The sequence below is a fragment of the Astatotilapia calliptera genome, chromosome 20 (genome assembly GCF_900246225.1).
Source record: "Astatotilapia calliptera chromosome 20, fAstCal1.2, whole genome shotgun sequence".
NCBI classification, from domain to species: Eukaryota; Metazoa; Chordata; class Actinopteri; order Cichliformes; family Cichlidae; genus Astatotilapia; species Astatotilapia calliptera.
In genome coordinates, this window is record NC_039321.1 from 531,880 (window position 1) to 554,834 (window position 22,955).

General features: G+C 46.6%; 1 long non-coding RNA gene across 2 annotated transcripts; it reads right to left on the reverse strand.

Annotated features, from left to right (window-relative positions):
- Positions 1-15,449: 15,449 nt before the first annotated feature.
- Positions 15,450-16,902, reverse strand: LOC113013836 (uncharacterized). 2 transcript variants are annotated; one of them, XR_003270860.1, is made up of 3 exons: positions 16,253-16,902; positions 15,947-16,003; positions 15,450-15,537 (listed from the first exon to the last, which is right to left on the reverse strand). It is a non-coding gene; the product is annotated as an uncharacterized LOC113013836 (long non-coding RNA). The 2 variants fall into 2 exon arrangements; XR_003270859.1 differs by having other exon boundaries at positions 16,088-16,902.
- Between the last annotated feature and the right edge of the window lie 6,053 nt (positions 16,903-22,955).

Below are 22,955 nucleotides of genomic sequence, written 5' to 3' on the forward strand. Positions count from 1 at the left end.
GATGGATGGATGGATGGAGGAATGATATGGATGGATGGAGGGAGGGAGGGAGGGAGGGAGGGATGATATGGATGGATGGATGGATGGATGGATGGATGGATGGGTGGAGGAATGATATGGATGGATGGATGGATGGATGGATGGATGGATGGATGGATGGATGGAGGGAGGGAGGGAGGGAGGGAGGGAGGAATGATATGGATGGATGGATGGATGGATGGATGGATGGATGGATGGATGGATGGATGGAGGAATGATATGGATGGATGGATGGATGGAGGAATGATATGGATGGATGGATGGAGGGAGGGAGGGAGGGAGGGATGATATGGATGGATGGATGGATGGATGGAGGAATGATATGGATGGATGGAGGGAGGGAGGGAGGGAGGGAGGAATGAGATGGATGGATGGATGGATGGATGGATGGATGGGTGGAGGGAGGGAGGGAGGGAGGGAGGGAGGGAGGGATGATATGGATGGATGGATGGAGGAATGATATGGATGGATGGATGGATGGATGGATGGATGGATGGATGGAGGAATGATATGGATGGATGGAGGGAGGGAGGGAGGGATGATATGGATGGATGGATGGATGGAGGAATGATATGGATGGATGGATGGAGGGAGGAATGATATGGATGGATGGATGGATGGATGGATGGATGGATGGATGGAGGGAGGGAGGGAGGAATGATCTGGATGGAGGGAGGGAGGGAGGGAGGGATGATATGGATGGATGGATGGATGGATGGATGGATGGATGGATGGATGGAGGGAGGGAGGGAGGGAGGGAGGAATGATATGGATGGATGGATGGATGGATGGATGGATGGATGGATGGATGGATGGAGGAATGATATGGATGGATGGATGGATGGAGGGATGGATGGAGGGAGGAATGATATGGATGGAGGGAGGGAGGGAGGGAGGAATGATATGGATGGAGGGAGGGATGGATGGATGGATGGATGGATGGATGGAGGGAGGGATGATATGGATGGAGGGAGGGAGGGAGGGAGGGAGGGGTGATATGGATGGAGGGATGGATGGAGGGAGGGAGGAATGATATGGATGGAGGGATGGATGGATGGATGGATGGAGGGAGGGAGGAATGATATGGATGGAGGGAGGGATGGATGGATGGAGGAATGATATGGATGGATGGATGGATGGATGGATGGATGGATGGATGGATGGAGGGAGGAATGATATGGATGGATGGATGGATGGATGGATGGATGGATGGATGGATGGATGGATGGATGGATGGAGGGAGGAATGATATGGATGGATGGATGGATGGATGGATGGATGGATGGATGGATGGATGGATGGATGGATGGATGGATGGAGGGAGGAATGATATGGATGGATGGATGGATGGAGGGAGGGATGATATGGATGGATGGATGGAGGGAGGAATGATATGGATGGATGGATGGATGGATGGATGGACAGGAACAGCTACACTGCATAAACCATGATAAAATCACTCACACAACAAGACCGTCATCAAGAGGATGTGGTGTGATGTTTATCAGCAGATCCAGGAGCTCACATTAGATGTTGAGGAGGAGTCTCCAGCCATGATTCATAAGAACAGTTATTCGTGCTGAAGCTCTTTAACAAACATTACCAGCGTCTCAAGCTTCCTTAAAGTTTATCTCTGGACAGCTGACAGAAAACAAGTCTCACAGGAAATAATTAGAGATGTTAGTGTTCTCTCTTATTAGAAATGTGACTTAGCTGCCACACAGATAAAACATGGATGTTCATATGGATGATGCTTTTATCCAGGCTAGCTAACGGGAGGCTGTGGTTTAGCTGGGGCGTGCAGCTGGGGCGTGCAGCTCGGATCTCAGCTGACCCTTCTCACCCTGGACACAGTCTGTTTGACCTGCTCCCCTCAGGCAGGAGGCTCCGGTCCATTCGCACCAGAACCTCTCGCCATAAGAACAGTTTCTTCCCCTCTGCTGTTGGACTCATGAACAATAACCATATGACTGTTCCCACCACTAACACATGACCCTACGCTGTGTCACTGCATCATTCCATGTTTGGCACTGATCACCACCTGCACTCATGTATATATCATGTATATATCTATCTACTTAGCACTTTTAATTCTTATTCTCATTTTTATTTTCATGTCTATTTAAGCTTAATTTATAACAGTATTTATAACAGTATGTTTGCACTGAAGCACCGCAGCAATTTCCTAATGTTGTAAACCCGCTCAACATTTGGCAATAAAACCCTTTCTGATTCTGATTCTGATTCTGATCTTACAATAAAGCTTCTGTTTGTGCAGAGGAGCATCAAATACTGACAATCCGTTTGAGAGACGCCGTCAAATCATGTGCATGTGCATGCATGGCTTTAAGACTTCATTTGGTCATCTGTTTTGTCCCGTGCACGGGTGCCACATGTGACCCAGTGAACCATGAAGTTTAAGACCAACCTCAGACTAAACTTAACTATCCAAACTTAACCAAGAACCTGTAAAATACTACCAAAGTGAGTCATTGATCCCGTGTGGGACTGTTGTACACACACAAAATATAAATGGACGAAGTGACTCTTCTGCTTAAACCTGCATTTTCCCTAACGTCCAGCAGGGGGCGACTCCTCTGATGTCTGATTGCACAGATTTCTATGAGAAATGGAGAATTCTGCTCAGCTGAACAGCTTCCTGATGGGTTTATAGGTCAGTCACTGGTTTACGGTCTTATGTATAAAACGGTATAATTTCTATTCGTAACCAGGGACATTAAACTGTCAGTGTGACGCAGCAGTGAACGTCTCTCAGACCACAGTCAGAGATTACAGCACACGTTAATGGAAAGGGGTTAAAGTTAAGTTTAATTATGTTTAATTACAAACATGCCAGTTGTGAGGAAATCCACTGTTTTACACCTGTGGTCGTGTATGTAGGACAAATACGACACGTATGTGCGCTTGTACTTCTGTAGGCTGAAAAGCATAAGTGGCATCAGGCCGTGCACAGTGATCACAGCTCTGATTGATCCAGAGAAACGTTGATGTGTAGAGCGTTTCTTTAGACTCTCAGCACAGCTGTGGCAGCACTGAAATCCCTGTCAGTCCTCTGATTAATGGATCCATTCAAAAACAAGCCCATGCAAAACTGTGTAAGCTCTAAAACCTGCCAAAGAGCATTTTTACACACCTGTCTTTTGATAAGTGATTCTAGCGAGTGAAGCGTTGTTCCTCCTGTTTGTGACCAGGCAGTGAAACAATCACCAGCATGTGGAAAGAATCAGAGAGAAAGACCATCCTGGCTGCTCGGCTGGTAGGAAAGGTTTGATTTGCTGAAAATCCCTCGGAAGCCCAGACGTCCTGCAGAGCAAGCTCATCCAGCTCGTGAGAGGGTAAGAACGGCGACTGATCGACCGCTAAATCGACAGCTTCACCTTCCAGCTCACAAAGCTGTCTGGTTTACTGCTGATGCTACACCACCTTTCGCCCTCACGCTCCACCTTCCCCTTCATGACCTGCAGCAGATCCTGATGTCCACTAAGTGCACAATGAAGAAGACTGCAGCAGGTCTGTGCTCAGTGTGAATGCAGAACTTCTTCACATGTGATGAGGATGTCAGGGACCTGGGTCTGATCTGAGTCCCACGATCAGAGGCGACTGCAGTCACGGACGCTGCCTCTACAAAGAACTTTCTTGATGTCTGAACTTGTTTAACGTGACCTCAGTCAGCTCACTTCAGCCTGATGACTTCCTGCTTCCCTGAGCAGTTTCCTGTTGGTCAGAGTGTGATTGGTTAAAGTTTGGTTAAACTTGCTGACTGAACTTATTGTTCCCTCATGCTCTCATTTCCATCTTTAACAGTCTTTCTTCCATTTTTCATACTTGGCATCCAAATGTGACAAAAATGAAATTATACATTTCTTCATGAATTAGTGTCACTGAGCTCAGCGACGATATGACGGCATGTCATAAACATCAACATTAGCGCTGACTCGCCGCGACTTTCATGGCTCTTTGCACACAAGATGGAATTTTTGTGATTTTCATGAATATTTTTGTCTCATTGTCAGTTCTGTCGGTTTCGCTGTGATCTGATAATCTGTGTGTTCTTTAGACTCACAACCTTCCACACCATCATTCATGCAAAACCTCCTCCTCCTCATCAGAGGAGAGGGTGGCTTCCCCTCGTCTCTGAGTCTAACCGGTTTCATCGTCAGACTCTCAGTAAATGATGTTTATCAGTCCTGGCAGCAGAGCGAGGAACTGATGCTGCTGGTCGAGCTAAGAGAGAAACCTCCATCTCTGCACAATTAGCTCATGTTTCATTCTGTTTTTTATTTATAATGACTTCATGAAGCCATGCAGAGTTTTACCCTCACAGTGTGAATGTTTTCACAGGCTCTCACAGAACAGGGTGGGTAGAAATTTCTAGTTTCAAGTAAATTTCTCATTGCTTCATCAGCACAGGAGGCAGAAACATCCAGAACCAGAGTTTCTGTCATTTCTCTACGTCTCAGACATCAAACTGCGATATATCCCATCAGACTGATGCTCAGAGCTGCTCACAGACAAATAGTTGTATAGTACACCAACTCGGGCTCTAAATGTGATCTGGCTTCACTCTCTGTGGAGCTTCAGTGTTTCCTGGATGATGTTCACAGGACGAAGGTACTGCACTGTGGGGACGGGAAGGGGTCCTCAGGTTAGACTGGTGGTTTTATGAGCAGACCGTCAGACCCCTCCCACTGCACCTGTCTCATACCTTCATCCATCGTCCTGCTCTGTGTGAACAAAGTTAGCAACAGGTCGCGAGCTTGGCCGACGCTAACTGCCAATCAGCTCAGTGCTGAGGTTGGTGTTGCTACGGTAACCACGTCTGGACCCCCCAAATATCAAGCGCTGAAGCACTAAAGCTTCGAGCCTCTGATGAAAGAGAAAAGATCCGACCGCAAGGACGACACGAACATGGTTTGAACTCTGACCGCAACAAGAGCAACGGAGGCCAGAGCACGAGGAGAGAGAAACGCTGCTACCTGAACACAGAAAACGACCATCAGCAGCGATCGAGAGGACCCAGGGGGAAGCAAGTGAACGTCCTGTGCTCAGTCTCTGGGACGGGAAACATCCCAGAGAGGCGTGGGAGGGATTTTGAGCTCTTTTTTTTTTTTTTTTTTGGCCTGTCCCGTTTGGCTCTTTTGCATCAGAATTGTTGTCTAAAGGCAAAGAAAGATGCCCAACGGATTTACTTTACCAAACTGACCATCCCAGCCTTGCCGTAATGGTCCATTTGATTCACCTTTTATTGTTTATTTTATTTTCACTTACTGAATACGGGACAGACTTGACTGGGGGAAAGAAGGGGAGAAAGAAAGAGGGAAAGAGAAACAGCTGAGAAGAGGGACGGGGGAGAAGGGCAAAAGACAAAAACCAACAGAACGGGCAGAGAAAAAAAATGCATATATCAATCACCTGGATCACCTGCTGAGAAAGAAAAAAGAAAACAAGCAGAAGAGAACAAGAGTAATAGAATAAACAACATCACAATGATATATGGGAATATGACAGTAAATACTAAATGTTAAACATTATTGTGCAGCACATAAGATCAACAGAACACAGTGTGCTTTGAGGTAGGAGCCAAAAAGGGTGTAGTTTGTGGGTGTGATCACCCGTGTGTACACCTGTGAGCATGGACGCGCTTGTTTTTTGTTTTTTTAAAAGGTTCCTTCATGTAATAATCTGCTAGAGGGTGTGGGGGGGGCCACAGCCCCGTCCTCCAGGGCTTGAAGCAGGTGTGGAGGAGATCAAAACTCCAGACATCCAGAGGCCCCCAGAACACAAGAGACCAAGGAAGACCAACAGAGGGGCAGCTGCGCCACTGTCCCGGAAAGAGCTGAGGAGAGTCCCAGATGAGGGCTCACTCAGCAGCCGCGGAGCAGAAGCCAGGGGGAGTTGCAGTGACGCGCCCGTGACCGAGAGGCTGGGATTTTGAGCTCTGAAGCAGACGAGCAGAGAGTCCTCAGCTCTCCTCTGACGGTTACATAAAGCACCACTGCCACTGTGAGCAGCTTGGGGGTGTCTCATTTATGGAAGCTCCAGTGTGGCTTTTTGACCCCGACCTTGACCCTGACCCTGAGCCTGATGCCACATCATTTGGATTCTCTACAGAGGGGCTGTCAATAGTCTTTTCTTAAGTTCAGATGTTAAAGCGTCTCTGAGCTCTTAGCATTTGGAGTCCGGGGTAAAATCGGCGAGCTCTGCTGAGACTGTGATTTTTAAAAGAGGCACATTTGCTGACTTGTTGACTTCTTCCTGCTGCTTCCTCAGCGTCTTTGGGATTATTTGAATCTTTTCGAGCATTTCAGAGGTAAATAATTGAGCAGAGGTAAATTCTTCATACAGGCTTTGCTTTTAAACACTTGTGAAGGTTTTTCACGCCAGCACGTCAGTCCTCACAGCAGGCACGAACGTGCATTCAGACTCTCACAAGCACGTAATGAAAAGAAGGATCTAATCTGCGACATGCAGCACGCGTTTGGAGAGAACACGAGAACAGTTTACCACGAGTACTGAACAACCTGTACATCGCTGCTCCTGATCTTGATTGGTTAACCCGTGGACCACTCTGGTTTCAGCGTGTCACAGTGAGGACGCCGGCAGGTTTAAACTCTTTCTTAGAGATGCTCCCGGGGGTAGTAGAGAGCGCCTCAGATGTTTTTGCTTCATAGAATAGAATAGAATTCAACTTTATTGTCATTGCACATGCACAGGTACAGGGCAACGAAATGCAGTTTGCATCCATCCAGAAGTGCTTTAGTGATATAGATATATTACAATATATATTAGCAATAATATAGATATGTAAGTATATTACAGAAATGGGTCTATTATGGTATGTTATAATGTACACGGTATGAAGTATGTTGTGAATATTCTATAACTATAAGTATGTACAGGCTGTAGTGAGTACAAGCTATGTACAGGCTATGAACAGGATATAAATATGAAAAACTATACAGAATATGAAATAAATAACTTTACATGGTTATTGTATAACCTTTTATACCCCGTCTAAGTGCTGAAATCTGCTGCTGACCACATTTCAAAGCTTCCTCCACACAGCGGCACTGATGCGGGCAGCAGCTACTTCGCCCACAGAGTCGCCTCGAAAGCCTCGGTTCAAAGCCATTAGTGCTGCTGCCGCCCCCCCTCTCATTTACCTCCAACCCTCCTGTTTCACTCACAGATGAAGGTGAGTCGGAGCGGCCAAACAAAATAACTTACCGTCTCATTTGTCCTTGCTCCTCACACCCAGCGTCTTTTTATTCATCATGTCGAGAACAGCCCCTTTCCTCATCACTCTCTTTTCCAATCTGTGCCTCAGGGCAGGAAATAAATAAGAGCTGCATGCAGCCTCGGCTGAATGACCTGTTTCATGTTTTATTGGTCTGTTCAGACAAAGGCTGTGCTGGAAGTGTTGGGAAAAAAAATCACCTTTCTATTCTTTTTTCAGTCACTATTAAAACGGTTTGTACCTCAAGAATATCTTCCTTCCACTGAGTCCATTTCTGTTGAAGCTTCAGTGAACAGTAGAGGATCAGAAGGTCCTGGACCAGGTCTCTGCTGGGTTTGATCCTCTTTCCTCAGGATGTGACTGTCACATACTGTTGCTCTGCTGCGGACAGTTTTTAGGCTTCACACGTCTTCTTGTGTCCAGCTTCCTGTGATCTTTAAGCCTCGCTGCACACAGATACAGCTCAGAGGTCTTTGTAGGTGCAAAATCACTATTTTGTGTCTGAGATTGTCTGATTGTTGAATCGGTGCTGCATAAATAAAACTGCTGCAGCATATTAAAAAGATCTCTGTCTCTTCTGTGGTGATGAAATGTCACCTGCAATGAAAAAGCTGCTCACTCGATAGAAAATGGCCTTGCTGTTGGTAGAAGTGGGGACGATGTCACGTGTTGATCATTAATGCCGACAGGGGAACGCTGCAGAGAGGTGCAGGTAGAAGCCCATTAACTGCTCTGTGTGGATCCACCGTGCACCAGAACAGGCACCACCTTTAAATGTAAAGAGAGCGAACAAACAGTACGATGATGATGTTGGGAGGAAGTTCGAGACGCAGACGAGTTTTCAGAAACAAGTTGGTTACGGGTCACACAGTCGCCAGCAGAACCTCCTCGGCTGTGTCCCAACAAAGACTGGCAGGTTTCCCTGCAGCTATTATTTAATCGTATTTACTCGTCATCAGCGCTGTAACTTGGCACTATTTTATCAACCGATTCACACTATAACCAGGGTTTGCCTCTTATCTGTATTTAATTGGAGAATATGTATTTCAGGAGCAGGACCAAACACGCTCCTTCCGTCTGTCATAGGTTCCCCCAGTTCTTCAACTTCTCCACTTCTATCGTAAATATGTAAAAATTGTGTATGTTTCTGTTCTGTGTCTTGTGGGGAGATTGTGGCTCAAGAGTTGGGAGTTTGTCTTGTAATTGGAAGGTTGCCGGTTCGAGCCCCGGCTCGGACAGTGTCGGTCGTTGCGTCCTTGGGCAAGACACTTCACCCGTTGCCTACTGGTGGTGGTCAGAGGGCCCGGTGGCGCCAGTGTCCGGCAGCCTCGCCTCTGTCAGTGCGCCCCAGGTGGCTGTGGCTACAATGTAGCTGCCATCACCAGTGTGTGAATGTGTGTGTGAATGGGTGGATGACTGGTTGTGTAAAGCACTTTGGGGTCCTTAGGGACTAGAAAAGCACTATACAAATACAGGCCATTTACCATTGTGTACTGTTTGCTTGTATATGTGTCTTTCAGGCTGCTGTTACACCCAAATTTCCCCTTTCTTTATTATCAGGTGTGTTTCCAGAGTCACTAAAAACTGCTGTAATAAAACCTATACTGAAAAAGGACAATCTTGACAACACACAAATGAACAACTACAGGCCGATCTCAAATCTCCCGTTTTTAAGTAAGATCATTGAAAAAGCAGTTTCTCAACAGCTCAGTTACTTCTTAAAACAGAATAACTGCTACGATGCCTTCCAGTCAGGTTTTAGACAGAACCACAGCACTGAAACCGCTCTGACCAAAGTGTTTAATGACATATGTCTGAATACAGACAGTGGAAAAATGTCAGTCTTAGTTTTACTGGATCTCAGTGCAGCATTCGATACAGTTGACCACAACATATTACTCAAACGACTGGAGAACTGGGCAGGTCTTTCAGGAACTGTACTAAACTGGTTCAAAACATACTTAGAAAACAGGAAATACTTTGTATCAATAGGTAACTTCACATCTGAGCAGACAAGTATCACATGTGGAGTTCCCCAAGGTTCCATCTTGGGACCCCTTCTGTTTAACATCTACATGCTCCCACTGGCACAGATAATAAAGAACAACAAAATAAACTATCACAGCTATGCAGATGACACACAAATATATATCACAATGTCACCAGGAGACCGAGGCCCTGTACAGGCTCTTGGTAAATGCATTGAGGAAATCAATGACTGGTTGTGCCACAATTTTCTCCAGCTAAACAAAAACAAAACTGAGGTAATAGTCTTTGGTGCCAAAGAAAAACGATTACAGGTCACCAGAGAACTTCAATCTATACATCTAAAAACCACAAACCAGGCGAGAAATTTGGGTGTAGTGATGGATGCAGACCTAAACTTAGAAAAACACATTAAGACAATAACAAAGTCAGCTTACTATCACCTCAAGAATATTTCAAGGATAAAAGATCTGATGTCTCAACAGGACCTGGAAAAACTAGTCCATGCATTCATCTTTAGTAGGCTTGATTACTGTAACAGCATCTTTACAGGTCTACCTAAAAAATCAGTCAGACAACTACAGCTCATTCAGAACTCTGCTGCTCGAGTCCTCACTAAGACCAAAAAAGTGGACCACATCAGTCCAGCTCTGAGGTCTTTGCACTGGCTGCCTGTCCGTCAGAGGATAGACTTTAAAGTTCTGATGCTGGCCTATAAAGCTCTGAATGGTTTAGGACCAAAATACATCAGTGACCTCCTGACCCAGTATGAACCTTCCAGATCCCTCAGGTCATCTGGATCCGGTCTTTTATCAGTTCCCAGAGTCAGAACCAGACACGGAGAAGCTGCATTCAGCTTTTATGCTCCTTATATCTGGAACAAACTCCCAGAAAGCCTCAGATCAGCTGAAACACTCAGTTTATTTAAATCCAGGTTGAAGACTCACCTGTTCTCAGCTGCATTTGAATAAAGCACCAAATCCACACTTTTAAGCTTAAATTTCAAAACTTACATTTAACTACTGATTTTATCTGTTTTGATTTTATATACTGTTTTGTTTGTTGTTAGTTAGTTAGTTTATTTGCTTGTTTTAATCAATTTTAAATCATGCTTTTTATTTGTTTTTGTTTCTAATGTCTCTGTAAAGCACTTTGAATCACCTTGTTGTTGAATTGTGCTATACAAATAAACTTGCCTTGCCTTGCCTTGCCTTGTGGGACAATTAAAGGATTATTCTGTCTTCTATCTAATAACGAGCGCTCATAGTAATGGTGGATGGTTTGGTCAGAGGTACGTGAGGGTGAGAAGTTGCAGGAAGTGTGTATATGTCAGCTGCTGCCACTGTTTGTATTCATTCCTGCATTATGTGTTGTGTTGTGTGGCTGCGCACATCCATGCTGATTACAATGATCCTGATTTGCAGCCTGAAGCGTTCTGGTGTCACGCTGTGTGAGAGATGCTGATGAGAGTGATTCCTGACGGAGTTCAGCTGGGCCGTATTATCCCGCTCTGTCACCAGGCTGTGTTCCTGCCGCTCCGTCTTTCTGTCGCTACGTCTTAATCTCTTCTGTTTGCTTTCTGGACTCTAACAAGTGTCATTTGTCACACGGCCTCCTTAGTTAAATTCAATCTGCCAGCACCTCTTCCTCACAAACACACCAAACAGGTGATCTGTCTTCCCTCATTGTTTGTGGCTCTGAAAGTGACGACACATGAGAGGACGATGAAGAAGGAAAGAGATAAGGCTGGATGGGAGACAAAAGTGCTGAGAAAGAGGATGAAGAGCCAAACGTGGCCGAGAGGAAGGCACTCGAGGACAGAAATGTTCAGCAACATTTTTTTGTCTTTAAATAACACACAAACAGACGGGTCAATGGGAAAGTCATGTGTGTAAATAATTTAACAGCACTGCATTCTTAAAACAAAGGTTAACCCACACACACACACACACATGTTGCCTGTGTGTGTCTCAGGTTTTTGTCACTTTCAGCAGGTTTCTTTCTCTGTGCTGCTCTGCAAATCAGGCACATCTGCATCAACCTGCTTTCTAATGCAATAACCTTTGTATATCTACACAGTGTATAGGCAGATTTGTACATGCAGGTTTGTGTATGCAGGTTTGTACATGCAGGTTCGTAAATGCAGGTTTGTACATGCAGGTTCGTATATGCAGGTTTGTACATGCAGGTTTGTACATGCAGGTTTGTACATGCAGGTCTGTACATGCAGGTTTGTACATGCAGGTTCGTATATGCAGGTTTGTACATGCAGGTCTGTACATGCAGGTTTGTACATGCAGGTTTGTACATGCAGGTTCGTATATGCAGGTTTGTACATGTAGGTTCGTACATGCAGGTTTATATATGCATGCATCCCTGTTAGACAGAGTAGAAGGTTTGAAAGTACAGAGACAGAAAGATCCTAACTACAGTTTCAAATATAGCAAAGAGATGACTGATCACCTCCTGAAGAGGTCGACAGCCTTGCAGCAGTCGATGGTTATTTTATTAGTGTCCTTTTTATTTTTACCTTTCACCTTTCACCAAGCTTTGCTCTCAGACCTCTCAGGCCAATGTGTTTTTTTCTTTATTAACAGGTGATGAAAACAACCATGAAAAACATTCTGTGGGGTCGCAGCCTTAGTCTGTGCTGCTGGCAGGATGTGGATCCAAATGCAGGATTAGGAGACAAAAGCTGTCTTTATTTCTTTGCCTGACAATAAAGTTGAGAAAGCACACGCAGAACTGGGCCGGAAAAACCAAACCATGAAAGAACCTCACACTTGCGCAGGTGAGCAAAACCTGCCAAAGTAAAACAAGAGGTTAGTACTAAAAGAAGAGCTAACACAGAGACATAAGAGGAAACAGGACGGGTAACCTGAAGCTCCTGCAGTCACCATAAAGATAATTCCAGCACTGTCAACGTCCAAAGCCAGGACCTCCATCGCTGCTCATGGCTACTTCGTGGTACCTGCATATAAGCGCAATAGCACCAACATGCATAAACGGCTAAAAATCTGCTGCTCTGGCCAACATGTGCGACTTTACAGGCTGATGAATGCAGCCGTTCAGCTCTGCGAAAACAAAGCTGTCACACAGCAGGAGCGCCTGCTTACACACTGCTGCCGCTTCATGAGCAGCAATCTCTCTCCAGCTCCGTGGAGGAGGCGTCTTTGTTGCCTTCAGTCTCATCTTTGGGGTTTTGTTTGATAAGCTGTCAAACTCCTTTATCGGGCTGGAGCAGCAGCGGGCGTCTCTATTCACGAGTTTTTCACGAGTAATGACAGGAAGAGACGGATATGCTGGCTTGAGCGTCACTACATCCTCTGCAAATCTGTGCCGACCACACTGACCTGAGCAGCTCTGTTTTTTCATGTCTCACTGTTTAAAGCTGGGATTTGCATCCGTGTGACGGAGGAGGGTGTGACCTTCTCCACCCATCGGTCACATTGATATCTCCACACCTCATACGTTTGATCGTGTTCGAAATGGTATATATTATATATATATAATGGTATACAATAGTAATGTTGGTCAGAACACCGCTGGCTGTCACAGGCTTCCTGTCTGTGTGCAGTCTGAAAGCATCCACAGCAGATTTTCTTTTTCCAACTGTGACTGTGCTGAAAACATTTCTGACTCAGCCATGTCCTTGAATCTCTTCCACATGTAAACTGATTTATTCGTCACACACCACCTTTGAGCCAACAGCTGGCAGAGCACATCTGCTCAGTGATGGTTCGGTCACACTGGAGTAAAAGTGGGACACTAGCCTCGCTGCACCTAGCAAACCTCAGTAGTGATTTTCTTGCATTTAGCAAGTAGTTGACTAGTCACCCAGAGGTTTAGCATGCAATGCCCTCAACATCTGGGCAAACACACCGGGCTCAGGCTAGCCGGTGGGACGCAGCCTGTCTCCGAACCATCACGGCCCGGCTGTGACATTCTGCAGGTAAACTGCAGTCTGTTCTGTTTCCAGAGGTCTGATGGACTATTCATTTTATTACAGATTATTGGCATATTAAAACAGATTATCACAGACTGCATGTCATTGTTTCCTTTGTAGACTTTTGTTTCATTTTGTAGCTACATTTATTACCACCTGAGTCACCCGTAACACAGGTAACCCTCAGATGTAGCAAACGCACCCTTGTGGGCCAATCAGATGTTGTTTTTTATTTCCACTGTTTTCAGTTTCAGAGGTGAGAGAAGCTTGACTGACATCTTGGTGACACTTGGTGAGATGCCACACACTGAATCTGAAGACTTTATTAATCGCTGAGGAAATTCTGTAAATACAAAGTAAAAGACAAAAGAGCAACTGAAACATGATCGCCTTTGTGATGTCACGCTGATGTCCTGCTGCGTGATGGCGACGATCACGTGACCCGAGTTTAATCTGCACCTGTGGAGCCGGCTGTAACAGACTGGTAAATGCGATAAATCAGGAAGCTCTCAGTGAAGAGAGACTTCCTGTCATGCGCTGGTTAAAGCCTCAGCTCTAAAACCTCGGAGCCGGTGGAGTCATTAGGCTGAATGTGTGTTTAATTTGTTCCTCTGAGTAGGTTTGGCCTGAGAGCTGAAGCTGGATGCGTCCTGGTAATGGCTCTAATTGGCTCTTTGAGGCCGCTGCCACACTCAGACGGCGAATGCCGGAAAACACGAGCAGAGCATGACAAACACAGCACTCTGACTCCAACGGGCACTTTTCAGCCATCGTTATCTCGCAAAGCAGCAGATCAACACGTCTGCGCCTCGCTGCAGTCTTAGGTTTCTTTTTTAAGCTCTCGCCGCTTGCTCATTTTAGAAGGAGACGCTGACATTTAGCAGCAAAGTGCTTTTGGCTGCAATTGTGTCAGGATCTCGTTTGAGATAACTTTATCTTTTCCTGCGCTGATGTTGACGGTCGCAGACGCGATGAAGCCAAACGCCGACGTGGAGGATCTGCGAGGTGGCCGAGGTGGAGCTCCGGGTCGTCTGGTGCGACCAAACACAGAGCTCATCAGACAATGGAGAGAGGAGTTACGAGAAAACCAGGATGTACGAGGTTTAGCCGGGTTTCCACAAATCCAGCTGACTGAAACAGGGATAAAAGCGCTCTCCTGTCCTTCAGCTTTTCTCTCAGTGAGGCTGATTTTGACCATAAACCAGCATCATTGTGCTGATGTGCGCTGATTGGTTGCTGACGTCCTGTCCTTGATGGCACCTGTTTCCAAATGATAGCTCCAGCTGGTGTTAGGAGCGTGCTCAAAGAAAGGTGCTGCCTGCTTCATGCCCCAAATCAAAATGGGGGGTGCCATAAAGCGGCTCCAGGTGCCGTGAGATTCCTAAGACGCAAATTTATTTTAGCGTAACAGAAAGCCGACATCTCAAACTCAAACTGATTTATTCGTCACACACCACCTTTGAGCCAACAGCTGGCAGAGCACATCTGCTCAGTGATGGTTCGGTCACACTGGAGTAAAAGTGGGACACTAGCCTCACTGAACCTAGCAAACCTCAGTAGTGATTTTCTTGCATTTAGCAAGTAGTTGACTAGTCACCCAGAGGTTTAGCATGCAATGCCCTCAACATCTGGGCAAACACACCGGGCTCAGGCTAGCCGGTGGGACGCAGCCTTCCAACCCTTCTATCAAAATTATGATAAAGAAGAAGGCACTGACTCACTTCTCCCCAGGGTCCACGGTTCATTCTGGTCTAGAGCGCCCTCTACGGGACAGGAGGTGGCCAGAGGCGGCGAGGTCTCTGTTATAAAATGTTTAAAATGCGTGACAGAGTTCAGGATCAAGGTGTGAGGTAGCGGAGCAGCAGACCTCACGCTCCCGCTGAGGGTTAGCGTTGGAGCAGGACTCGGACTTAGAAGATGCTGCAATAAAACAACATCGATCCACAGCGTTTCCAGACATGGTGGCACTCTGAAACCTCCTGTGTCCCATCATCTCACTATCACTGCAAGCAGAGCCACGCCCGTTCCCATAACCACTTAAAGCTGCCGTTTGATTCGTGGATATCTCACTGACACCACCGCTTGCTCCCAGCTCGTGGCTTTTAGGGTGAGCCATACTTAAACCTAAATCTCATCAGGTACTTTTCAGTACCTAAACCTTTATACGTAGGTAGCGTTTGACAAACAGGTGTGAGAATGACAGGCTAGCATTAGCTAGTGTAACCCCTGGTCAGCTTCTCTTTCCAGCGCTGTGTGAATAAAACTCTCTGGACTCGAAGTGGGTAGAGCTCAGGCGTGATTTATTCCCCTGCAATAACATGGGACATGAATAACCATGGGTTTCAGCAACAGGATTCCGCCCAAACACAGCGAAAGCTTCATTGCTACTAACGATAGGCTTATGATCGTATAGTGGAACTCTTAGTTTTCCCAAATAAATAAAAACAAATATTGATTGAAAAATAAAATGGCAACAATACTTATCACGGAAAATAAAATAGAAACATTACTGCGTTGTGGTTTAGATAACAAAAGAAAAATTAATTCACTTAAATGCACATTCATGTAAATATAAATAAACCAAAGCCAAAATTCCCTTTTACGTACAATAGTAAATGGAACAATGCTGCCATCTACTGGGCAAACTTAATAAGCAATATGTCTTAAACAGAATTAGCCTGCAGCTCAACCATATACATGTTTCAAAGTACACATACCTGCAATAACATGGGACATGAATAACCATGGGTTTCAGCAACAGGATTCCGCCCAAACTATTGAGAGAAGTTTCAAAATTATTAGACACGACAGCCTCCTCTAGCTGTTAGCCGCTAGCTCCACGTGTCCATTTTTCTTACCGTCTAATCTATTAACTGCAAAACACGGTCATAAACCTGAAATCTACTCAAGTACTACCGTATGGGCAGTTCATGCAGTTAGTGCACTGTCATATTAGCTTCAATGAGGATTTTCAAATATGTTTTAAACTCATGCTCTGTGAGAGCGGACGGAGAGGAACTTACCACAGCGAAAGCTTCATTGCTACTAACGATAGGCTTAGGGGGTAGCCCGTTTACCAGTAGCAGACTTCCGCTGCGGATTTTCAAAATAAAAGTTCCAAAATAAACCCATGGTTGCGATCCCAAGTTTAACAGGAATTTAACAACAACAAAACCATATCCATTCTTTTACATCGTTACATACACCCCCCTTAAATTCTGTTAAACTCCAAACCAGTTCAAGGGAGTATCAAGGGCCAGAAACAAAAGAACTATGAACAGCAGGTGCTTCGGGGTAAAATCGATACACTAATATTAATCATTGTCGATACAGAATCCTTTTATATAAAAGTGTCGAGACATTGGGTGGTACCAAGCCCAATACCTTCAACAGACTAGAGAAGATGCCATCTACACCTCCTTAACATCACATATAAGAGCACCCGAAATAATACTCCAAATCACATCCTGGACCACACAAAAAAATAAGTCGAAAGATACATGAAACCAAGTCAATTCCCTCAGAGCTAAAACATACTAGTCAGAAATGCAAAAACTGACCCTGAAACAGAAGAAGTTTCCTCAACTTTCTGCGCTGCCATCTCACAAATCAGTCTCTTGGGAGGCCTAACACTTCTCCCATACCTAGTGATAGCTAGCCCATCCATGCCCGCCTGAATGGTCTGAGGCTGTGTGCAAATAGCAAGATCTAAGTCAACATCAGCCATGGGAACCACAGGAGCCACGGCAACAGGTTCAGAGCCTTGACGGAGAGCAGCATCACTGATCACGGGAGCAGGCAAGGGGAATTCACTAATGGAGTTTTCAAACACTTCAGCATTAACTTCAGGGGGTGGGTCCTCCGCTGCGATAGAGCCACTGCTGGGGTCCACAACGCAGAGAGAATGGTGTCCCACGTCGAGGGAACCTTCAACTTCCACCGGCTCATTAGCGAGACCCTGTATCTCTGGCGTTTTCAGCAGCCAGTCCAGTGTCCTGTCATGATGATCCATCTGTGTTGACCTCACAGACCCTTGGTCATCTCCACTGTTCGGGTTCCCTCCGTCCAAGTCAGCACGGGAGGCCAGACTCCCTTCCACACCTAAGCCCAGGAAGTTAACAGGGAGAAGGAGGTTCCTGTGTACAACTCTTTCCTTGCCTGTGTGGCTCTCTCTTATCCTGTACACATTGATCCCAGACCTAACTGACACAACATCATAAGGCGTGGGATCCCACTTGTCGGCTAACTTTCTTTTTCCCCTTTCACCACGATTGGCCAACAACACTCTATCACCTACAGCCAGAGGTGAGCCTTTGACTTTGCGGTTGTAGAGTCTGGCATGGCGCGCTTGCTCGTGAAAAGCGTGGTTCTGGGCAATCTGTGAGGCATCAAACAGGTCTTTCCGCAACCGTGAGACAAACTCATGGTGGCTGATCACATCATCATTTTGCAGCACATGTTGGAACATCATGTCAACAGGGAGGCGTGGGACTCGCCCAAACATGACATAAAAGGGGGCCAAACCAGTCGTCTCATGCACTGTGCAATTGTAGCAGAACGTGAGAGTGCGTAACATCTGAGGCCACCTAGCCTTGGCTGTAGAAGGGAGAGTCCTCAGCATATTCCCAAGTGTCCTGTTGAACCGTTCAGTGACCCCATTGCCCATAGGATGATATGGCGTAGTATGCGATTTCTGCACACCTGCCATCTCTAAGAGGTCCTTCAACAGTCTGCTCTCAAAGTTTGATCCCTGATCCGAATGAATCCTCTTGGGAAAGCCATAAACACAAAAGAAATCATCCCACAACCTGCGTGCGACATGTTTTGCAGACTGGTTTCGGCAGGGGAAGGCATGTGCCATCTTGGAGAAATGATCGGTTACGACCAGGACATCCACTTTCTTATTATCGCTGAGCTCAGCAGTCCAAAAGTCTATGCACACTAGCTCCATCGGCTCTGACGTCTGGATGTTCTCTAGTGGTGCACAGGCATGAGGTTCAGGTGTTTTTCCAACCACACATCTCTCACACTGTCGAACATGGTTGGTTATGTCTCTCTCCATCCCGACCCAGAAAAACCTCTCACGGGCGAGGGAAAGTGTTCGTGCCTGGCCCTGATGGCCTGCATTATCATGAAGGCTGAGGAGGACTTGAACCTTCAGGCTATCAGGAACAACAAACTGAAAAATCTTTCTACTCAAGCGGTGATGCCTTATCACCCTGTACAGGATGCCGTTCTGTACTTTAAGCTTCTTCCACTGCCTGAGAAGTCCACCAACACCACCTGGTTCTGAAGCTGCTTCTCGCCTCGTAGCCTTCCTTTTTCTTCGCACATAGAAAAGGACTCTGTTTATTGCCTGATCTTGTTGCTGAAGGCTCGAGAGCTGGCTTTGGGGAAGAGGAACGACCGGGTCCACCTCAGGGAGCTGTGATAAAGGTGGGTTGACATTGGTCAAACCATGGTCACACTGCGCACTCAGCACAGCTGACACCTCATCAGCATCGATCGAACCCCTCTCGCTCTGAAGGTCGCACTCAGAAACAGAGTCTGGTGAGTCTGGCTCTGTGTCTTGAACAATGTGGCAGTTGTTAGTCAGCCGAAAAGCATCCTGCACAGTACCTCTCACAACCCCGTTGACCTCATCTAGCAGGGCAACATAAGGTTCTTTCAGCAAACGATGACCAATACATGACTCGACAAATGGTTCACGGCTCAAAGCATCAGCAACTGTATTTCTAACCCCTGGCACATACTTTAGATCAAAATCATATGCCGCGAGCTTCGCCACCCATCTCTGCTCACAAGCATCTAAACGTGGCTTTGTCAAGATGTAGGACAAGGGGTTATTGTCTGTCCAAGCAGTGAAGTGCCTTCCTTTCAGCCAGTGGCTGAACTTGTCACACACGGCCCATTTAAGCGCCAAGAACTCTAGTCTGTGCGCTGGGTAATTCATCTGAGACCGTGACAATGTCTTGCTGGCAAAGGCAACAGGTCGAGCCACTGTCTCGCCAGGAGAAACCTGTGAGAGTACTGCCCCGATGCCATCAAAGGAGGCATCAACCGCCAGGATGAAAGGCTCACTAAAGTTGGGATGAGCCAGGGTGACAACATTAACTAGTTCCATCTTGAGCGTTTGAAATGATGTGCGACATGCTGATGTCCAGTCACTTGGTGTCAGAGATGGTTTGGCAGAGGGTTGCTTCCTGAGCTTCTTTCCTTTCCTCCCATGGGGAATTGCCTGTCGTCCCGAAAGTAACCTAAACAAGGGCTTGGCCTTCGCAGAACAATCAGGGATGAAATGTTGGTAATAGAGGATCATTCCTAAGAAGGACCGGATCTTCTTCTGGGAGGGAGTCACACCATCGCTCTCCATAAGCTGTTCTTCCCTGATGTTGGTAATGGTGTTAACCTTGTCTGGATCAGTTCTCACACCATCCGCACAAATGACATGTCCAAGAAATCTAACTGACCTCTTAAGAAGATGGCATTTCTTAGGGGCCAGCTTAAGGTTGTGACTCCTCAACCGAGAGAAGACCATCTCAAGGCGCTGAAGGGCAGTTGCCTCGTCAGGCGCAAACACCATCAAGTCGTCCAAGTAACAAAGCAAGCTGCTGAAATTCTCGTCACCAAAGATCGACATCATCATTCTCATGAATGTCGCCGGACTGTTCGACAGGCCCTGAGGCATCCGGTTGTACTCATGGAGACCAAAGGGCGAGGAGAATGCTGTGTATTTCTTGTGAGGCTCGTAGAGAGGCACATTGTAAAATCCAGAGGTCAAATCCATTGTTGAAAAGAGAACATTTCCACTGAGAGCAGCCAGGGCGTCGGCTTGGTGTGGCAGCGGGTGCGCGTCTTTAACAGTCTTTGCATTGAGCCATCTGAAATCAGTGCAAATGCGCAGGCTGCCATCCTTCTTCCACACCAAGACCAGCGGCGATGCATACTCACTGTTCGACTTCCGGATTATGTCCCTTTCTTCCATCTCATTCAGAGCAGTTCTTAGCTTCTCATACTGACTCGGCGGTACTCTGCGATAAGGCAAACGAAAAGGCTTCTCATCCACAAGGTGTATTTTGTGGACAAAATCGGTAGCTTCTCCACAGTCCATTTTATCCTTAGAAAAGATAGACTCATACTTTTCCACAAGCTGCAGAAGCTGATCTTTCCATCTGTCAGACACCTCACAACTGTCTAAGTCCAAGTCTTGTAGTCCTAGTCTGTGCAAGAGTTCCTTCCTTTGTTCAACAGACCTTATGGGAACAGAACCCTGTTCAAAAGAGTGGCTGTTAGACATGATCTTTTCAGGGGGAGACAGCTCTTCAACTGCGACACAGGGGTAGACATCAGCGATTTTACAGTTCTTTCTCAGAATCACACGCTTGTTGCTGGGGTTAATCACCTTGAGAGGAACCCATTTGTCACCCCACAATGATGAGACGGAGCGGCCAACCAGGATGTCTCTGGGTCTACACCGTGACTGTGTAGGCTCAACAATAACAGTGCAGCCTGCTGATAGAGGTGAAGAGGGAGGTAATTTACCCCACACAAGGTGTTCCTGAAGGGGTTCCAGCGTAACACGCTGTCTCAACTTCACTGTGCCAATCTTATCAGGCACCGCCCCTCCTCGCCAACGCTCAACATTGGAAAGCATGGATAAAAACTGTCTACAGTCATCATTGGTGACATCACCTGAAATAGATACAAGCCTCCAATACTCATCCGTATTCTTCATTACATGAATCAACGACTTAATAGCGTTACTGCCAATAATCATGTCGTCACTTTGGCCTGGAATAACCAGCGTGGGGATGAGCAGCTTGAAACCATAAAGAGTCACTTCCAAATCACAAACTGCTTTAGGTTGGAACTGGTGGCCCCCAGCACCAACAACAACAATGTCATTAGCTGGTTCGAGCTTCAGATCAGGGCAGGACTGTAAAAGCCGCGTAGCAGTAGCCTCACTAATAGAGCACGACATAGAGCCACTGTCGATCATGGCTCTCAGTGAAACCCCGCCCACAGTCCCCACAGTCGTATAAAACAAACTGTCAGATTTCTTAATTCTTTGCGTCATTTGGAAGACAACTGTCGTACCAGGTGGCGAAGTGGAGCACAGAGATTCATACATGGATCCCAGGTCATCGCTGTCGCAAGTGGGAGAGTCACTCAGATGATCCACACTTTCCTCCCTCAAATGTGGATCAACTAGTTTTCCGACCGTCGAGGGGCAGAAGACGACGAGGATCCAGGACAGGCACGCCTGGTGTGGTCAGGTGAGTGGCACAGAAAACAGAGGTTGTGATCTCGGCAGTGCTTGAAAGCTGTGTGCGACATATCATGACAGACGGAGCAGGGCTTATCATGTAGGCCCTCAATCCTGGAACGTCTGGAGTTAGGCCGTGTGGTCAAACCAGGCTGAAAGGATCTTTGCAGAAGAACCTTCTCAAGCATGCCTATGAGCCGCTCCAAAGCAGCTGAATCTGTCGACTGTGGCTGAATGTGCTTCTCCGTTGGCTGGACAGGCAACGTTGTTGATATCTGCTGCGTATTCACTGCAACTCTCTCGGCCGTCGTGCTGCTTGAGTTCAACGTTCCTCCAGAGTGGGACTCACACAGGATTTCCTGGACCTCATTGGCTGTCCATTTATCAATTGTCTTTGATCTAAAGATCATGGCAAGCTCAGGGGAGGGACAGTTTTTGATGAACATTCGGGTGACCTCAGTGCTGGGGCTACCCAATGCCTGTCCTCGTTCCTTCAGGCGCTCAACAGCAAGATCAACAGCACGGTGCAGCCTAAGCCAGTAATCGAACGCACTTTCGCCTTTCTCTGGGAGAGTGGTGTAGAAGTCTGCCAGCGGAAGAGGTGAGCACTGAGCAGAGTCAAAGTGTCTCCTCAGGATTCCAAAAATAGCCTCAGGATCACGTGTGACATCTACGACACTGTTTCTAATGCCAACCTGGACCACATCCTTAGCCTTGCCTCTCAAATGAACAAGAATCTCCTCAGCCTGTTCTTCGGGTCTCAGACTCCCCAGCTTTATAAAGGCTCTCATCAGATCCTCCCACTCTCTCACAGAAATGAGATCAGAACCATCCCCTCTAAAGCATGGTGGGTCCTTAAGCTTCCTGTGGGACACAAATTGCACCGGCGCAGCATCAACAGCAGATGTAGATGACACAGCATGGAAAGGTGTGGCCGTAGGTGCAGGTAAGGGGGTACTAGCAGACGGGCTGAGCTGGGTTAAGATACTCTGCGCTACTCTCTGACCAACCAGTTGGATCACATCCCCCATCTGACTCACAATCTCCGTGGCAATAGTATCTGGGTTAGGAGAAGGTGAACTGTTGTTCTGAGACGTGTGTGACACATGGCTAGGGGGAGGGACAACAACCCCTTCACTGGACTGGGGCCCTGGGATCCCCTGACCATCCCCCCTAACAAAACCACGCCCACTAACAGGAGTGTCATAACGCAAACGCAAAGGGGAACATAACAACCCCCTACCCCTACCAACAACATTAGGAGTACTCGATCCCTCCTCTGTGATGTCCATCACAACAACTAGAATAAAACAAAAATGCTATATATGCTCCTTTTTAAAAAAAATTGTGTCAGAAAGAACAACAATGAATCACAAACGTGCAGCGCTGAAACTGGCCCACGTTGCTGAGAGGAGTCCACCGTCCAAACACTCGATTGACGGCTCACGGCACCAATGTAA